Here is a 20,515-nt window from a genome sequence, read left to right as displayed (position 1 = left end):
CGTCAGTGAAGATGCTGTGGTATGGGCTCCCAAGGTACCTGGGACTGCCCTGTAGGCATCTGTGGCCACACTGGGTCCCTGGGAGAGGCCAGCAGACAAGGAGTGCTCAGTTGAACCAGCTTCTTCTGATTTGCAAAACCATCCTGCAGAAATTAGTTCCAGCAGTTCCCCTAGGGCTCAAGTCTTTTATGGGACAAAGTTGAACCTAGAGAAACAGCCATCACTGGTCACAGTTTACTACAAATGCTCTTGCACCAAACCCTGTGGGCACCATATGAGCTGGTTGCTGCCCAACCTCTTTGCTTGTCATCTGGGGGCTGCATCTTAGAGAGACGTAGGTCAGCAATCAGTGCAGTCAGCCCAGGATTGAGGATCTGCCTTTGGGTCAAGTTAGGGGTTCACTGTCCGGTAATGAGTAGTGGGTAATTTGTGGGATCCATGGAGGATGGACGGGCCTCCTCTCCTTGGGTAAACTTGCTTGAGGTATGAATAAGGTACTTAGTGTTCTGGATTTTTTATTAGTCTAGGGTAGCAAGGACAGTTCTACAGAGGCAGTGGCAGAAGTATTTTCAGTTTCTCCTGGAGGCTCTGTCCAGGAAGGCACTAAGTTGCTTCTGGCTCAGTAGCTCTGGCAGTGATTGGCTACTGGCCTAGGCCTGGAGAACCTGCTCAGTGAGAATAGATGAGAACAGACACTCATGTAAGTCTGGCCACTTTTCTGAAGGGCTGCTGCAGTATGCTCGTTCTCCACTGCAGTTTCTAGTCACCTCAGATTTTCCAGTGCCTAAAGTCATCACCAGTGAATGCTGCAAGACAGCAACGGTGGCAGACTTCCCTTTTCTTTGGGAGCTCTATCCCAGAGAGGCATAGACGTGTTTCCAGCCTGAGAGCACCTGTAGGAGGTACTGGAAACCCCTGTACCTTACCCGTAAGAACATAACTGGGGACCCAGTTAAGAAAGCAGTCTAGCCCCATCTTTAAAGGACAGCACTGCTGTCCACCTTCAGTTTATTTGGATGCTCTAAAGCCAGAAGGTTGGAACAGCTAAGTCACACAAACAGCAAAAATGGCAGCTCACTCTTCCCTCTAGGAACTATATCCCAAAAGAGGTTTCCAGACTTCATCAACCAAAGAGCACCGTTGGTGGGAGCTAGAGACCGTGGTTGGGAAGTACTTTTCAGTGAGGAGGAACAGGACTGGGGACTTGCTTTAACAGACGGCCTGGTCATGTCTTTTTAGAGCACCTGTACTGTGCTGGGAGATCCCTTTCTGCCCCCAGCTTGGGCTCTTTAAAGCCTGAAGGCTGGAATGGCTAAGTTGCCCAAGCAGCAAAGATGGGTGGCCCACTTCTGTTTTTGGCAGTTCCATTTCAGGGAGGTGCAGTGCTGCTACCAATGGTTGACTGGAATTCTGAGCCAGTAGTTCACTGTGGAAGTGGGTCCCACAGACCGTCACTGCTCAGACCTCTGGTTCCCACCTCTTTCCTATGGATATGTACAGGGATGTAACCTGCTTTGTTGGAGTTGCAGCTACTTTTTCTGGGAAGCCAGAGTATCTAAGGCTCTTGAATCTCTGCACAGGCCTGAGCAGCTTCTTTGCTGAGACTCCATGAAGTTCTGTGTGTTAAACTGAAGGCCTTGGTGAAGTGGGTTCATGAGGGTATCTCCTCACTTGAGGGTTGCAAAGATCTGTGGGAGAATTATGGGTTCCCAAGGTCACACATGCACTCTCTACTTTACTGGGTGGGGAGGTTCTATTGGTTCCATGTTCCCAGGTGGCCCATCGTTCTGCCTTGCTTTACTCTACTCTCCATAAGTTAAGTTGTTTCCTTGATTAGTCCAAATGCAAGTACCTGGATGTTTTAGTTCAAGGTGCTGTATTTATGCACACCTTGCATTCCTCTCTATGAGAACTAGTCTAGCTGCTTCTAGTCAGCAATTTTGATCACTTTCTTGTAAAAGGAACCTACTTTTTATATTAAAAGAATTTAATACATTTTTAAAAGCAAATATTGATGTAATTTAACTCTTACATTTAATGCTATGTCTTCATTTCTAGAATTTATGTGAAAGAATATGGTCAATGGTTGCCGCATCAGAGTTAATGAGAGGTTCTTCTAGATTAAATGGACAAAGTTGTATACCTTTCCATGGAAGAGTAAGAAAACTGAAATCTAAGATACATGAAGAAATTATAAGTGGAAAGGCCACTTAGTGGTTGGTTTACTGCAGTATCATAAGTGAGGATGATAGGAGTGTGGTAAGTGATCAGGATAATATTCTGCATAGTAAGAGAAACAATTTGAATTTTAGAAGGAAATTTGCTTTACCATTTGCAAATTAAGGTAACTAAAATACAGTGAAGTTCCAAATGCCTTTTTAATCAATGTGTGAATTTAATTTTTCATAAACTAAAATTATTATTGTGTTAACACTATTTTGCATTGAATGTGTACCTTGCCACTGATGTTAACTTATCCCAACTTACCCAAGATTGTAGATAACAGATGGTAACAATATACTATTGGGTGACAGTGGAATAACCTCTCTCCTGATTCGTCAGTGGTCTTTTACTTAAAATAATTTGGAAATATGGTTTCTACAACTTACATTTTTGTGTTTCTTGTAACTACAGGTGATTATGATGGTTGTAATGAAGATTATATGAGTAAAATGGAGCTGTGTGTTTCTGAGTTCTGAACACCCGTTTAGAAAATTTTATCTTTTTTTGTTGAACATATAACTTGTCTCCTAAACACAGACAGATTTTTAGTTTTGATTTACATGGATTTAAATAACAGATATATCACTGTAAAGTAAACTTTAGGTGTAACAGATTGATATAGAAGGCAATCATGTTTGTTTATAGTTGTGTGCCTACTTTGAGAAGAAAAAAATATTAGCATAAAACATAATTTTACAAGTGTTAATAACTTAGCAGCAAACCAGACACTTCAGATATTTTGAAAGCAAATCTATTAAGTTCATTTAACTGAAATGTTATTGCTCCTGGCTTAGAGTCATCTTGTGCAGATTCTCTTTTTTGTTGTTGCCTTTTTCTCACCATAGACATATAATTTTTTTTGTCTAATTTTATAAAACATTTTGTATAATCCCTCAGATTATGAAAGTGATAAAGTTTAATGATATTCACAAAATAATTTTCACACTTGAATAATTTCAGTGCATGTTATATTGTATGTTTTATATTTTCAATTAGAGAATGCTGTTTATTAGAGAATGCTGTTTAATCCAATTTTCATTTAGTTGTTTATAAAATTGACATAATTGAGTCTATTAAATTTATTAGATCAATTTATTCAAGTAAACAGTTGAATGTTTCAAAAGTCATTAGTTCTTCTTGGCATATATATGAAGTAAACAGAGACAGTATTAGCTATGTAATAGAAGCTACATAATTAGAAATACTGTTTTTGAAATTAATCTGTGGTCTCAGGTGAAAAATTGAAAATACCTATGGTAAAGAAATGAAATTAATTCTGCATATGAAGAGAGCATAACTGTACCTGTGCTGCATAGTTAACTCTCACAATTGAAACCAGACGAAGAGATGAACATTCCAGCAAGAGTAAGTGGAAACCTTGTAAAATTTTCAGATTGTTTTTCTACAATTAAACATGTACTGAGACAGGTAGAGAGCAAGGCTGTGCTGTGAAACCTGGAATTGCTGACACGTTAAGAGAGCGCACCACAGATACCGAAATGTAAAATTCCTTGAACTCTTTTAATTTAGAGTAACAAAATGTGGTTTTAGTCTTCCTGCTCTATATTCTGGCTTAGACAGAATTATCAAGCCATTTTCTAGATTTTTGTTTTGTAGATGGAATCTCTGTCACCTAGGCTGGAGTGCAGTGACACAATCTTGGCTTACTGCAACCTCCGCCTCCTAGGTTCAAGCAATTCTCCTGCCTCAGCAGACTTCAGGTGCCTGCCACCACACCCAGCTAATTTTTGTATTTTTAGTAGAGACAGGGTTGCACTGTGTTGGCTGGGATGGTCTTGATCTCCGAACCTTGTGATCCCACCCACCTTGGCCTTCCAAATTGCTAGAAATACAGACATAAGCCACTGCACCCAGCCTTGATTCTAGATACTGACACAGCCCATCTTCAACTTCTATACTGTCTCTGAGGTTAGAAAAGCTGGGTGATATGGAAGAACAAAACCAATCAATCATTTGTTATAACCCAAGGAGATTTTATTTCTGCCTGTTGTCCTGGGCTCTCAGAAGTGTAGCTGTGGCAGACATTACTGGAAGGTAGGTGGGAAACAAGCCTAAACAAAAATTTGGTGTGTGTCAAGACTGGATTCTTAGGAACTGGCAGGATCAGCCTTCAATTCTGGGTAGATTTTGGGTACTTGGGTGATATGTAAAGAGTGGTATGTTACATCAGGCCTTAAGAATACCCGGCTTCTGCCAGTAGTAAAACCCAGTAAGATTTGTATTTTTTTGGACTATAAATCAGCAGATATTAAAAATATAAATGATAGGCTTGTTCTGTATATTCTTAGTGATTCACAAGAACTGTTTGGCCTTATTTCTATAGTGAAGCAGATTCTGAATGCCTTAAAATCTGTTCAATATCAAACACTTAAAGATAAACAGGAAAATCAATGTTTTAGTTTTTATAGGTAATTCAGCCAGTATATTTATTTTTTCTCCTAAACTTTTGGCAACTATAAAAGCATGTTCATAATGTCTTGTTCATAGATACTGTGAACATCAATTGTGTTGATCTCTAAGATACTTGAGAATTACATTACCCAACATGTCCAGTACAAGGTTTTTAAGTTGCCTATTTGAAAATTCTGTCAAATTTGAATTGCGTACCTAGCTAAATTTTTTTAAGATTGAGGATAAGATGTAAAATAATTCCTACAAGTAATATAAACTAAGTTTACTTACTAAGAAATTTAATTACATTTGAAATAGATTACTTTCATTTGTTAATATTTGTGTCACATATGTATCTTTTAAGATTTTGCCTCTAAAACAGGTAACAATTTGAACAAAGAACAAAATGAAATTTAATGATTGGCATGAAAACAAATGGTTTGTATGATGCCCTAATTAAAATGATATAAAGCATAAAAATCTTAATTGTTTTTACACTATTTTGGGCAAAAGGAACCCTGTAATAGTAATGTGCAGAAAATACCATTACCTGTCTTCTTGAGACTCTTATGATTTTGCCACTTAGACTCCAGCACAGGCCTGGGTTCCCTATGTATTTCAGGAGAACATCTAATGGAAATGAAGCACAAGACTGTGGTGCAGGTTGCAGAAAGAGCAGGCTCTTCTTGGAAGTCCAGGAAGGGGCTATGGGCGCCATCCTAAAAAGTGGTCCTGGAGTTTCAGTGAGCCCTCCTGCCGGCAGGGGTCCACTGGTTCTTGGGGGAGGCCAGCCTAGTTGCTCTGTCCTGTCCCTCGCCCTTGAGTCCTGCCTCACCTGCTATCTTTTTTACAAAGAAAGCAGATGGCACCCCCCTCCCCCAATGCAGCCCCACTAGAGGAAGGAGATCAAGAGAGTCAAGGCCCAAGCCCATCTTGGCACATTAAGTTACTGATGAATAGTTAATAAGTTAGAGCAGAATGTGCTGCTGTAACCTCCTGAGATCACATTCTAGGAGGAGACCTGAGTGGCCCCTGCCTGAGGCTTTGCACTGGAGGAAGGATGGACAGGACACCAGGGCTTCAGTGAGCATGTACCCCTAGCCAACCTGGAGAGACATGGGCTTGGCAAGAGGAAGCAGTAAGAGTGGCTTACAGCAGACAGGCTGAGCTGTCAGATGGACACAGAGGGGTAGGAATGAAGAGTCCCTGAGGGGTGAACCCTCTCAGGACCCTGAACTCAGTCCAGAGATCCCCAGCCTTTTGAAGCACAGGCTTGTACCTGGAGCTGCAGGGTGGGTGCTGTACAGTAGCCTGGTAAAAGTGGGGTGAGCCGTCACTGAAGGGCTTCCATGGCCCATTTTTTTTTCTTTTTGTGAGCAAATTGAGCCCCCAGAGCCCCAAGCCAAGAAGGGCAAAGCACTGGCCTTAAGCATCACCTTTTTCTTCACTGGCTTCCATAAGCCTCAGACCTCCCTGAGCTTGCCTTGTGGAAGATCCCTCTCTTGAGAGTGTAGGCACAGAAGCAACCAGTCTTGTGTGGGAACCCCACCCACAATCACTTTGGTGGGCCCACCTGCGTCTCCTCACTCCACTGGCCTGTGAAACCCAGCTGGAATTCCAGAATCCAGAATGCACATTTGGTTCTAGAACGAGACTTCAGCACCCAAGCAGAGCTGAAGTGGGCCAGTTAATTCCATGGCACAAGGTCCAAATTAGAGAACGGACTTGACTGTTCAGCTGCAGCCAGGCAGTGTGTGTACTGTCCCAAGCAGGCCCCATTCTCTTCCTGCCTCAAATTATTTCACCTGCAGCTTGTCATTTGTGCCAGCTCTTTCTCTAGCCCACACATCCTGTGGTTTTTGAGATTCCTCTGAAGACTGCCTGAGCCAAGCATTAAGGGTCACAATGCTCTAGTCTACTCAGGTGGTGCCAGGACGAGAGCTTTCTCAACCTACCTTGACACTTAAGAGTTATGTCTAAATAATACCAGTTCTAGGTGGAGGGCTGTCATACTCAGAGTCTTCTCTGGTCTCCATGCCAAAAGATATGTTAAAATGACAAGGAAAATAAGACACAGACCTGGCAGTTCTGTCTTTTAAAGGGCAGCCTGGTCACCTTGAACCACAATTTCAGGGTGTGGTTCTGCATGTTCCACCTTGGAAAATAGTGAACCTGGGGTCCCAGGATATCATGGTCCAGTGAAAATCTGGAGAACGGGCATCTCAGCAGCCTGTACACACCCAGTCACACCTGGAACAGGAACAGGCCCTACCAACTAAGAAGCCATCTCATTACCCAAGACCACTGTACCAGCAATGGGCACACATATCAGGCCCTTTAGATAGACTGTCAACAATTCAAGAAAAAGCAAAACCTTTTAAAATCTACTGTTCCAGGAAGAACCTCCACTTCCAAGCTAAAACAATCTAGTAGTGGCCAACCTGGAGGTTATTCTTTTTCTGTGGGCAATATCTGAGATCCCGGTCTGTCCCATTCTGTGGTACGGGACACAGGCCACACGGGATTGTTAAAGGAAGGCCGACAGGTGAAAGGTTCAGAAAACAAGTGCTAAATTAAATGCTATACAAACTGCATGCTTTTTGCAAGTGGACGTGGTTGTCCTGCTAACCCCACTGACACTGGACTTTCTCTACTCTATGTCAGTTCCCAGTAGAACTCACTATCTCATTCACTGGATCTTAGTCTGTTTTTGACATCTTTAACCTGGTACCATTTTCTTGGAAATTGAATTTGACACAACTTACCTCATAGTGAGGAAGGATTTCAGGTTCTGCTCAGTATGCTTCAAAACTCACCAAGGCATTAGCTATAGAAAGATACAGTTGTTCTCTTTACCACTCTTCATCCAGGCCTCTTCCTTAGATGTAAAATCAATGAAATACTAAAAAAGATGAACAAGAAATACATTGTTTTCAGAAGCAAGATGAATGCCAGAATAGGCAGTGACCACTTGGAAAGCAAAAGGTAGCATTCTCCTGTGTGCAGCCCTCAACTTCTGTCATCGCTTTCCGGCTTCAGTAATAGGTTTTGAGCTCCATCCTGCCTCTGCAGAAACCATGGGCCCTGGGAGGTAAACATCTTCACTTAATCCTGGTGCTTGCTTTCTCTTGACAAATATGACCTCCGTGATCGTGAGCTTCTAAGCAAACTGGACAACACACAACCAGAAAACCTATGAAAGGGCTATGAGTAGGTCTGAGGAAAACAATTTCCCAGTTTTTCCCTCAGCAAGTTCAAACAACTGTGGTGGTAGACAAATGTGCGGAAGAGGACAGCGTGCTGTAGCTCCTCCTCGTGTGAGTTTACCACCAAGAGTTTTTAATCCTGGCTGTGAGAACTCCAAGTTAAAATCCGAAGTGGTTTCACCTTGTATCTATTAATGATTGATTGCACAACATTTTGTCTATCATACTGAGTTGTCTTCACTGAGGATTTTCCCATTGAACTTGATAAAGACTAGAAAAGGAAAATAGCAACTCCATGAAATCATTAAACAAAGTGGAGAAATGTTCATCCCACATCATTAGCGTTTTTGCACATATTTGCGTGTATATCTACCCATAAAACTGATACTTTTACAATTATATGTCAAGCTTGAAAACATACATACTTTTTGGCCTCACATGGTGGCTCACACCTGTAATCCCAGCACTTTGGAAGACTGAGGCAGGCGGATCGCTTGAGGTCAGGAATTCAAAACCAGCCTGGACAACATGGTGAAACCCTACTAAAAATGGAGGGAAAAAAGCTGCACGTGGTGGTGGGTACCTGTAATTCCAGCTACTTGGGAGGCTGAGGCAGGAGAACCACTTGAACCAGGAGCCAGAGGTTGCACTGAGCTGATTCTGTGCCATTGCACTGCAGCCTAGGTGACACAGCAAGATACTGTCAAAAACGAGTATTTTTTCTGTTTCAACAACAAAAGGACATGTGGTCCAGACATGCCCTGATGGAGTGAAGTGGCTGTGGAGTTTGCCCTGGGAAAGAAGAGTCGGCGTCCTGGATTATGTGTGGGGAATCCATCGGGATACAAAAAGGCAGTCAGGACCTTGGCCTAGCAACACAGAGGCTTGCAGGGGCCTTCTGAAAGCAGCAGAAATGGCCCAGGACGCTGAATTCTAGATGGGCCTGTAATCTTAGCAGTCCTGCTAGGAGGCCCTGACAATACCCTGGATTGGAGACTCCCTGAGTTAGAGTGGCTGCCAGAGAGCCTCAACAAACAGGAGTCTTGATCACTATGGCCGGGCCAGTTTAAAATAGCTCATCTCTTCTGTTTTCCAAAACAATATATAGAAAAATAAAGTAAAAAAAATAAAATTTAAAAATAAACTTAAATTGAAAAATAAGGATAAACAAAATAGAAAACAAGGAGAAATGTAATTAATATCAGATAATACAGTAGAATTAAGAGAAAATAATTTACAATAAAGTAAGTTAAAATTTTAAGAATAAGGAGAAAATAAAAGTGGAGAAAAAATATGAAGGGATATGAATGAAAAAAATGTTACAAACAAAATACAAATTGGGGAACATTTGACATGAGAATTTAATAAGAAAAACTAGAAATTAATAAAAAAATGAGTGCAAATTAAAAAGAATGACAAATATACAGAGAAATAAAAGGGTAATCTACAAAACATTTCATCCAGCAATAGCATAATAGATAATATTTGTAATTACATATGGCATGTTTTCTTTTTTTGTGGAGATGTGGTTTCACCATGTTGGCCAGGATGGTCAGTCTCAATTTCTAGACCTCGTGATCTGCCTGCCTCAGCCTCCCAAAGTGCTGGGATTGCAGGTGTGAGCCACTGTGCCCAGCTTACATATGGCACTTTCTCTAAGATAGGCAAATTACTAAGCTAGGTTGCAAGTTTTAGCATAAACAGATGGTATTCACAAAAGTATTTCTGACTACAATAAAATATAAGTTAAAAACCAGAAGAAAACTAGCATTTCTGCTTATATGTGACAACTGGACAGATTCTTTAGATGTTAATGGTATTAAAAATGATCTACAGATCAATGAGATCTCTTTTTTTATTTTTTTGAGACGGAGTTTCGCTCTTGTTACCCAGGCTGGAGTGCAATGGCACGATCTCGGCTCACCACAACCTCCGTCTCCCGGGTTCAGGCAATTCTCCTGCCTCAGCCTCCTGAGTAGCTGGGATTACAGGCACACGCCACCACGCCCAGCTAATTTTTTGTATTTTTAGTAGAGACGGGGTTTCACCATGTTGACCAGGATGGTCTCGATCTCTTGACCTCGTGATCCACCCGCCTCAGCCTCCCAAAGTGCTGGGATGACAGGCTTGAGCCACCGTACCCGGCCCAGAATCTCTTTAAAAAAGCCAATGGTACTTTTTGCAGCAGTACTAAAATATGCTAAATGTTTGAGTTAATATTTAGCTGTGTCACCCAGGCTGGAGTACAGTGTCATAATTATGGCTCACTGTAGCTTTGACCTTTCAAGCTCAGTTAGTTGATCCTCCCACCTCAAACTCCCAAGTAGATGGAACTGCAGGTCTATGCCACCATACTCAGCAAGTTTTTATATTTTTTGTAGATACGGGTTTCACCATATTGCCCAGGCTGGTCTCTAACTTCTGTGCTCAAGCAATCCACTTCCCAAAGTTCTGGGATTACAGAAGTGAGGCACCAAATACTGCCCTATGATTTTTATAAACACTCGAAAACCACAAGTAGCCAAACAACCTGGTGTGGGGGGGGGGGAACCCCAGAGCTATCATTTTTATCTCAAAACATGTTGCAAAGTTACAGTAATCAAAACAGTGAGATGCTAGTATAAAGACAAAAATAAATGTTCAAACAGATAAGAGGAACCAGAAAGAAACCCACATGCATATACTCAGCTTAAACGAGGGTTCCAAATGCTCACGTTGCAGAGCTTTCTCTTCAGCAAAATTGGGTTCTTTTCACATGACTAGAAAGATGAGGCTCAGGGACACTCTGTAGAATGAGTAGAGTTGATTCAATTAAAAAAAATCTCAGCAAAGTGAGTTGGAGTCCTGTTTACAGGCCCCCACCTCCCAGACTGATAACAGAGCATCTCAAAGGAACTGAAGAGGCCAGGCCATGGCTCCACGCCCTTCCCCCAGTTTTCAGGTGCACATTGTTCAGAATCAGATGGGAAAAGGCAGACTTCATGGGGGACCAGCAGTCTGATTTTTCAGCCTTCAGGCTGTTTAAGACTTGAAGGCGGGGTTTCGCCCAGGACCCTTAGCTGTTGCCTCACTCTGTTATTTCCCCCTGTAAAGAAGCACATCTAACTGCTGTAAGGATAAGGATGAGAACCAAACCTACTTTTACATGCCTCTTGCTGACGGGACACTTTTGGAAAAACGGCAGTCAGATCTCCCTAAGGGGCCACTGTCCGAGGCTCTGGTTGTGTGACTGTTTGAAGTTCGGTAGCTTGAAAGTAAGAAGAATCAAACGGGTTATTAAAAAATATGTATTAAAACGAAACAAGGGGAAGGTAGCAAGGACAGCTCAAAAGTTCCAAGGCATTTTACCCGTGTGCATAGGGAGAGGGAGGCCGAAAGCACAATTGGTATAAAAACAGCAACAGCAACTTTTATCCTTTTGCCAGCACATTGGCCTTCCGGGTTCTTCTCCTCTGAGTTCAATCCTAAGCCAACCAGCCTAAGGTTGGGAAATTAACTCTTCCAACCTTGGAGGATGCATCCAAGGGGAGTATCTTATAGTATGGAGACATGATCAGCTATCTGTAGAGAGAGAACAGAGGAGAAAAAAGGAAAAAAGCATTTTTTTCAAACAAGTCCCAAGAGTTCAGAATGCATTTGAAAGGGATATAGACTGAAGATGAATGGCTACTCACCTAGAGAGAGGGGAGCAGGTATCCTTGGCTTCTTTCTCTTCCTAGCAAATACCCAGGCTATGTTGACAGATAGAAGGAAGAATGTTTTCTTCTTTCCATCCTTGTATCCCCGAGTCCCAGTGACTGTGACAGGGTGCCACCCATGTTAACAGGGAGGCCTGATGGGGAGCAGAAATACCTGCTTTTACCCACATATGCGCTATCTCCCCTGCTGTCACTAGGAGGTCAATAGACCTCATTTATTCTATGGATACTCCCATGGTCTTTATCCATGAGATGGGAGGCTTGGCTTAATCAGCTGGAATTAGTCATGCCCACCTGCATTGTGCCTTTTCACCTTCATCATCATCTGCCTCCGGATTTCTCAGATTCAGTATTATTTTCTAGGGCTTCAAACTAAAGCTTGGAATTGGGGTTGGGACAAAAATGTGTCTCGGGATTGCATGGACTTCTTATGAGCTGAATGCTAAGATGAAGCTGTGGAAGTGGTCCTCTTTCCACAGGGAGAGAAAAGAATGTCTGTGACCCACCTAGATACCTAGTGGCTGTAGTTATGCTTGCTAAGATTTGGGTGGGCACCTTATTCCCATCGCTTTGCAGAATTTGCAGGATAATTGCCCAGAACTAGAATATTAATCTAGATTTTTACATTACCCATCTGTTTTTATTCTGAGCTGCAGTTGAAGATGGCTACTTGGTTTACAGGAATAAGCAGGGTTGGTCTAAAATGAAGGCAAAAACTCTAATGAGTTTGGAATTTAATGAGATGTATAGGAAGTTTTGAGACAATCCAGTCTTCTTTTTTGTTAAAAACAAATCATGATAGGACTGACTTGTTTGTGAGGGAAACTTGTCTTACATGGCCTGACTACTTGCATGAAGTGCAGCAAGAATAATTCTTTCTACATAGGTCTTTTACATTGGCTTTGAAGGAACTCTGTTCCACAAGAAATTGCAGGTGGGACTTTCTCAAGTCCAGCCACGGGTTTGTACCATCAGATACTTGTAAGTTGGGCCATTCTCTCCTCTTATGATCCCAAGATAAACTTGGAGCTCCTGGGCCTGTCAGAAAGTGTTATTCTTTACTTACCACAGATCAGAAACCCTGCACAAGTGTGTCGATGAGGTATGAAGCCAGTTTTTCCAAGGGGCATAGATTGGCTCTGCAAGTTGAGCTTGACTCCTTAAAGGGAAGCATAGCTTTTCAGTCGGTGCCTTGCTAAAACACCAGCTTCTCCAACTGTTCTGTTGCAAAATAAGAAAAGGATTACTATTGCACAGATGCAGACAGCTGTATTATCATAAGATAAGGATACTCGTAACTGTTGTTCAGTTTCTAGAGAAGCCAGGCAGAGAGACAAACATGCTCCAAATTTTGTACACAGGAGTACGCCTTACTCAAATATTAAAGGTTGTAAATAGCTCAAAATAGGTTTCCTTGACTCTGGTAATATCTGATTACAAGAATCAGTCATGTTACAAGCAAAAGTCAGAACGATTACTTCAGTTTTCTGTTAGTCCAGTCCATTCCGTTAACTCTTGCTTTGTTTGATATTTATGAACATTTTAAATCTTCATGAGCCCTGTATGTTTTTCCTATCAGAAGCTATCAGAAGCCTGAATTTGAGAGTACTTGTTAAAGTTCTATTACTGAATAAAAGCCATTATTTGAAAAAAATCAAAACAAGACAGCAATTGTCTGTGCATAAAATGTTCAGAGTAGTTACAGTCAGAAACATGATTGACAAAAATTTTTGGTTATTTCTGCGGTTTACAATAACTTAACCTTAATTGTGGTTGAAAGCATATACTTCAGACATTAGAATTTTAGAAAGTTCATGTAGTTTTTGAACATGTATTAGTATTATTAACCAAAGTATCTAAGGAATAGTGAACACCATTTTGGCAATTCCATGTAACTAAACGTGATAAAATTCTGTTTACCTTTTTTGTGGATACTCCAAGAGTCTTCTTTAGCATCCAAAAGCCAGAAATGAAGATAATTTTGTCACTAGTTTGATTTTGAGAAGAATGTTACATATTAGGGGTTTAAATCACTTGATATTATAAAGTTTCAGATTACCATAAATTACTTATTTAACGAAAATGATTGTTCGGAAATGGAGAAGGCAAAAACTTGTATAATTTACTAATTTTGCTAAAGAACAGATTTGTGCCTTAATACCTTGTTGTGCTTTTATTTCAATGCTCAATTTACAAAAAAGCCATATGATACCCTTTTGAATGTAATTAATGCTCACACACAGAATTTCTTTGGCAAGACTTATTTTTACAGTCCTTCCACAACTTATTAAACTTTTAGCTTTATCTTATCTAATTCAAAAAAATTGTTTGACCCTAGGCAAGGATGTATATTTCCATGCCTTCTTATAGTCTTTTATTAAAAACACATTTTACTCCTTACACACCTCATCTGTAAATCTACTTCCAGTGGTTTCAATGACATGTTATAATGGTAACTTCTAGCAATTTTAACTTTAAAGTCAAACCAGGTACGTTGTTTTAATTATGTGCTAGGTGCAGCCACGGGTTTGACTCCTTTCAGCATAATTGAGGGTGTGGTTTATTCTATATGTTCTCAGGCCTTACCAATTGTGAAGCAAAGTAGAAATGTTCTCAAAAACAAACAAAAAGCAGTCTGTAACCTTAAAACATTTAGCAAACCTAGTGTCTGACCTGCATAATTTAATCCACGTACTCATATATTGAAGACATTCATATTTTACCAGTTATCTTTAAAGCTGTTTTTATTTCTCAAAGATTAAAGTTATGTGAACTAAAACAGCTTTCATCTTCCCTTCAGAAGATATTTTATCCAAGTGCTTACCGTTCTTTAAGTAATTTTTTTTTTTTTTTTTTTGAGACGGAGTTTCGCTCTTGTTACCCAGGCTGGAGTGCAATGGTGCCATCTCCACTCACCGCAACCTCCGCCTCCTGGGCTCAGGCAATTCTCCTGCCTCAGCCTCCTGAGTAGCTGGGATTACAGGCATGCGCCACCATGCCCAGCTAATTTTTGTATTTTTAGTAGAGACGGGGTTTCACCATGTTGACCAGGACGGTCTCGATCTCTTGACCTCGTGATCCACCCGCCTTGGCCTCCCAAAGTGCTGGGATTACAGGCGTGAGCCACCGCGCCCGGCCAAGTAATTTTTTTAGAGCTCATTTTTTATAGACACCACACACAAAACACTTATATAATTATGCAGGCAGAAGAAAACCCAGTAGCCGTAAGATTTTTTTAATTGCCATTTCCTGATTGAATTACTGGCCTCTCATGCATACATTAGAGTGACAAGACAACACGAAGCAAAAGAACTCGGTTGAGAAAAAACTTTTCCCAGCAAAAGAAGATCCCAGAAGAGAAAAACATAATATAAAGGTCTTTTAAATATTCCTATAAGTTGGATATCCACTTTTAATTAAGTCGAGCATTCTTTAAGAAAATCCTTTTAAATTCTATACTACCTGACGCTAGCAGTACAAGCAGCCAATATTTTTGGCTTTCAGACTTTACCAAAGATAACTTATCAGGTTCTCAGAGGAAAAATTAAAAGTCAGTTTGTGAAGGGGAAGAGAATCAGCAAAGGGCAATGGTTATGCGCTGATACGAAACCAGAAGGGACTCATTCCCAAAGCCAGGATTAGACCTACGACACCATTGTAAGATGGCAGAGGCCAAAACAACACATTGCCATGTGGTTACAGGTCATGCTCCTAAAAACTAAAAAGATGGAGGTCTGCAGCAACATTTCTTACCAATCAGAGAATGACATGCAAAGCCTGCCAGACTGGCCACAGCTCAAGACCAACCTCACAAATACACTTTCACAATTAAAACTCTACGAAAAAACATAAGCAGTGATTGTTGGGGTCCTAGCCCAGCAAAACATTTTCTAAGAAAAAAAATTCTTTTGCTTAAAAGTAAATGGCCGACAGAATGAGAATAAATTTAAAAAAGGCTTATGTGTAGGGTAGGGAAGAAAATATTTATTCTTATGCAAATGGGTTTCTTCAACAGAGAGAAAAACTTAATTGCTGTTGGATGAGACTTGATTCCTTGGCTGGTGAAGGTGAAGGCACCATGGATGCCTGACATTTTCCAGCCCAGAGATGAGAATGAGGAGCCACCATTCAGCTGTCCATCCCATATGTCCCTGAGGCTGTGGTGTGGGGCGGTACAGTTTCCTCTGCCCTCGGGAGAGGTCCAGGGATGAAAAGCCTTACAAACAAAAGAGAAAATAATGTTTTGGTTTACATTTTACCCTTCCTCAAGCTCCACATCTAGACACCGAAATGTTACAGAACTTTCTCCTTCATTCAGCTAAAACCAGCATCTTGTCACATGACCAGGAATGAATAGGCTAATAGACATACTGAATAGTCAAGAGTAAAGTTTATTGGACAAAAAGAAAAAAAAAAACCTCAGCACAGTGAAAGTGACTCGTTAACAGGCCCCTACCTCACAGATTAATGAACACCAGGTCACCACATAGCAACTGAAGAGTCCAGGCTCGAAATGTGTGAACTTCCATGGCTCCACCTCCTTTACCAAGTGAACAGGTGGGCATTATTCAGAAAGAAACCGGAAAGGGGGAGCTTCATCTGAAACCAGCAGTCCAGTTTTTCAGCCTTCAGGCCATTTTAGACTTGAAGGCGGAGTTTTGCCCATGACCCTGGACTGTCTCCTGTCTCCATCACTCAAAATGAGAAAAGAACAGTCTCTTTAACAAATGGGCTGGAGAATACTGAATGTTCAAATGATAAAAAAGTAAAGTTAAATCTTACCACAAGCATGAACTTAAAATGAAGTGAGACATACTTTTTGTAGCTGTTATAATTTTTTCTTGAATTTTTTCAGATGGCTTATTCTTAGCATATAAAAATGCTCCTGCTAGTTTTTGCATGTTAATTTGGTATTCTGCCACTTTATTGAATTTCTTTATCGAGGCATTTATGTGATCTGCACGCAGAGATAATTTGACTTTCTCCTTTTTTATTTGGATGTCTTTATATTTCTGTTGCATAAATGATCTGGCTGGGACTTCCAGTCCTCTGTTGAATAAAAGTGGTTAAAGGACACATCATTGTCTTGTTTCCGATCTTAAGTAAATAGCTTTCTTTTGTTGTTGTTCAGTGTGATACCAGCTATTGTCATATTTTACCTTAGCTGTGTTGAGGTGCATATCATCTACACCTGATGGGACTCTTCCCAGGGTTATGTTTCAAGGAGAGCATTATGGCATATCAGTTGTTTTAAGCACAAAGGCATGTTAAAATATGGCAAATACTTGTTCTGCATCTAGAATGAAAAATAAAGGTGTCTAGCAGTAAACTTAATTAAACAGACAAATACTCTCTACACTGTAAATTATAAAACGATTAAAATACTAAAAAACAATATTTGAGAGAGACTTTTGTTCTTGAGTTATAAAAAATATTGGTAAAATGGCTATGCTACTGAAGTCGATCTACAGAGTCAACGTGAAGTCCACAAAAACACTTTTTTCACAGAAATAGAAACAACAGTCCTAAAATTTAGAGGGAACCAAAAAATCACCCCAAATAGCCAAAATAAACCTGTAAGAAAAGAACAAAGCTGAAAGCATCAAACTACTTGACTTCAAAATATGCGGCAAAGCTATAACAAGCAAAACTGCTTGATACTGACATAGAAAACAGACACATAGACTGACGTATGCAGTGATCCCAGTAATAAATTCATAAACCTATAGCCAAGTAATTCTTAAGTTGTTTAGAATACATTTTTTTTAATCGCATTTTAGTTTTTGGGGTACATGTGAAGAACATAGGTACAAACATGGCAGTGTGATTTGCTGCCTTCCTTCCCTTCACCTATATCTTATCTGGCATTTCTCCCCATGCTCTCTCTCCCCAACTCCCCACCCACTGTCCCTCCCCTATTTTCCCCCAACAGACTCCAGTGTGTGATGCTCCCCTCCCTGTGTCCATGTGTTCTCATTGTTCAACATCTGCCTTTAAGTGAGAACATGTGGTGTTTGATTTTCTGTTCTTGTGTCAGTTTCTTGAGAATGATGGTTTCCAGTTTCATCCATGTCCTTACAAAGGACATGAACTCATCGTTTTTGATGGCTGCATAATATTCCATGGTGTATATATGCTACAGAACATACATTTTTTTTTTCAAGACAATATTTTAAATGAATGGTGCTGAGAAAATTGATTATTTGAATGCAGAGGAATACAGCTAGGTGCCTACCTGCTATCATACTAAAACAACTTAATTAAAAATAAATAGATTTAAATATAAAACTCAAACTTATAAAACTATTTCAATAAAACAGAAATTATCAAATAGGACAGGAAAATAAATATTAAATAAGACCTCAAAAGCACAGGCAACAAAAGCAAAAGCAGACAAGTGAAACTACCAGAATCTTAAAAAAAAAAATTACATAGCAAAAATAAATTAACAGAGTGAAGAGACAATTTACAGTGTGGGAAAATATATTTGCAAAATATACATATGATAAGGGATAAACAATGTATAACAAACAATAAAAAATGACAATTTAGTAATAGGCAAGAGACTTTAAGTGACATTTATCCAAAAAAGACATACAAGTGGTCAAGTACATGCAAAGATGCTCAACATTAATTATTAGAAAAATGCAAATCAACAAGAAAGCACCAAACCACTCCAGTTAAAATGACTATAATCAGAAATGGTATGACACCCTTGCTGGCCCTTTCAATAGGAGGGATTTTGACATATCTCTGGGCATATCGTTTAGGTGATATGACTCTCCTCTTCTGCCTGGACACTGGCCACATAGGACATTGTGCCATACATGTGGGCAAAGCCTTCCAGTTATGCAACCTTTCTGCCAGAAACTTGCCTACGAGGAGAATATTAGAGTGTTTCTGCCTCGGCATTTAGGTCATATGGCTGTCATGCCTGTTTCATTACCACAGAGTAAAATTTGAGATCTATCTAGGCACAGCTTAAGCCATGATAATGACTCATATGTGGACCCCACAACTAAGACTAACTTTGACTCTTGTAACTTGCTTTAGAAACACGAGTGATGTCTTGGATCTCCTTCTGGTTAAAAAATTAAAGATTATAAGAGCCTCAGATATTTTATAAAGCCCTTGTCTTGTACAGAGAGTGTCAGAACCCAACAGAATGGTGAAATTGTGACTCTTGTAGGCACACCCAGCTGACAGTAAAGGCTGTCACCATCTCACATATATAAAGCCAACTGTCACATATGAAAACAGGACAGGTTTGGTATTGTAAATCTCATTTCTGGAATATTCTGTCAGTGTGATGGCGATATAAATCTTGCTGAGCACGTGTGTGATTTGCTGCTCCAGATTGGTTCCAGCTCACATATGGAATTGTAATCTTGACCTGGGCCAACCTCTAGGTGATGTGACCCTCCTGCCTTGGCCCTTTTTTCAGTAAGAATTGTGACATTTCACTGGATCAAACACGCAGGTGATAATGCCCACAGACATTATTGTGACATATCACTGTGTCCACCACTTAGGTGCTGTAACTCTCCTTTCTGGAATGGGCCTTGAACACGGCGTGGTAGTGACATATGGCTTGGCCAGGCACACAGGTGATGGTAATCTTTAGCCAGGACTATGTTTCAAGGAGGGAATTGTGACATGTCTCTAGGCTTACAACCTAGGTGATGTGACTCAATGCTTGGTCACCCATATAGAGCACTGTGACATAAATGTCACAAGTGTGATGTAACCAAGGCTGATGTAACTCTTTCACCTTGGTTCTGTCATAAGGGAGCCTTGCAACATATCTCAGGACCTAGCATCCAGGTGATGCGGCTCTTCTGCCTGGTTTCTGCCCATCTGTTATATTGTGATATAAAACATATACCTGAAGAAGCATGTAGATGATACAACCCTCGTTTTCTACCCGAGTCCAGCTGACTGGGGACATTGGGACATATCTCTGAGACCATGACCTAAGTGATAGGACTCTCTTCCCCTGCCTGGGCCTTTAAAATGGTAGGATTTTGAGCCCGGCGTTTTGGTCATGTGACTCTACTTTTTTTCTGAACCAAGCCTACAAAACTTTTTGCCCTCTTGGAGCCAGATGATGTTACTCTTCTGCCTGAGTCCTCAATAACGAGGGAATTATTGCATACTCGTGGGCCCAGCACCCTGATGATGCTACTCTTCTGCCTGTGCCATAGCCACAGAGAGTATTTTGACATATTTTTGGCCCATTCTGTGGGTGTTTTGACTCTCATCTCGTCTAAGTTTTTTCACCTGTGGAATTTTGTCATATTGCCGGGTCCAGCACCCAGTTAATGTGACCCTCCTTTCTAGGTTCTGCCTAGAGATGGCATTGTGACATTTTGCTTGCCACATCAACTAAGTGATGTTAATCTTTGCTCTAATTTTTTTGCCCACAAATGGGATTATGACATATACCTTACTTTAGTTCACAGGCATGATGATCAAACTTATGTTGGGATTCGGCCAATAGAAGATATTTTGCCTCTCATCCCTAGGCTTTGGGCAATAGGTAAAATCCTGGGTCGCATATTTGTACAAAGCTCACAAAAGTTTACAACACAAACTCATATTGTATAAATTCCCTGGGTGGTACAGAGTTTCATAAAAAGGCCCATCAAAAAGTTAAGATTATGACTCTCAATTACACCTAGGTGAAATTAGAAGTTGTCAGCAACCCACATTTGCAAAGTCCACTGTTGAGGTACTGAGGCTAACAAATGAAAGGAGTATAAAGATGGAATTATGACGCTCATATGTAGATCTGGCCACCGGTGCGATTGCGACCCATTTTTCAAACCAGCTCACAGGCATAAAAATGGGCCTCCCTCCTGAACTTAGTCTATATGAGAGATGTTGACTATCATACCAGGCTTTAAGGAAATATATAAGATTGTAAGTCCATATGAGCATGTGGGCCTCAGAGTAGTTTGCAACTCTCATGCATGC

The 20,515-nt window shown here is 40.6% G+C and overlaps 1 protein-coding gene and 1 pseudogene across 10 annotated transcripts in view; both read left to right on the top strand.

Annotated features, from left to right (window-relative positions):
- Positions 1-20,515, top strand: part of ZNF736 (zinc finger protein 736) — a 73,745-nt gene that overhangs the window by 40,324 nt on the left and 12,906 nt on the right. For 3 of the 9 annotated variants that reach the window (XM_078353433.1, XM_078353443.1, XM_078353458.1), the window contains 2 exons: positions 2,059-2,259; positions 3,457-3,588. The exons of 1 other annotated variant lie outside the window; for it this stretch is intronic. The gene's annotated coding sequence lies outside the window, so the exon portion shown is untranslated. Of the gene's footprint in view, positions 1-2,058; positions 16,616-20,515 lie in introns of those variants that run through there. 5 more of the 9 variants (XM_078353430.1, XM_078353456.1, XM_078353448.1 and 2 more) reach the window with 3 other exon arrangements.
- The window catches only part of LOC144579788 (macrophage migration inhibitory factor pseudogene), a 37,237-nt pseudogene continuing 18,800 nt past the window's right edge, over positions 2,079-20,515 (top strand). The window contains exons 1-2 of the transcript XR_013528182.1: positions 2,079-2,259; positions 3,457-3,588. The product of XR_013528182.1 is annotated as a macrophage migration inhibitory factor pseudogene (transcript). The remainder of the gene's footprint in view (positions 2,260-3,456; positions 3,589-20,515) is intronic.

Source organism: Callithrix jacchus, chromosome 2 (assembly GCF_049354715.1).
Source record: "Callithrix jacchus isolate 240 chromosome 2, calJac240_pri, whole genome shotgun sequence".
In the NCBI taxonomy this organism is placed as follows: domain Eukaryota; kingdom Metazoa; phylum Chordata; class Mammalia; order Primates; family Cebidae; genus Callithrix; species Callithrix jacchus.
Note: the sequence above shows the minus strand (reverse complement) of the source record. Positions and strands in the feature narration are given on the sequence as shown.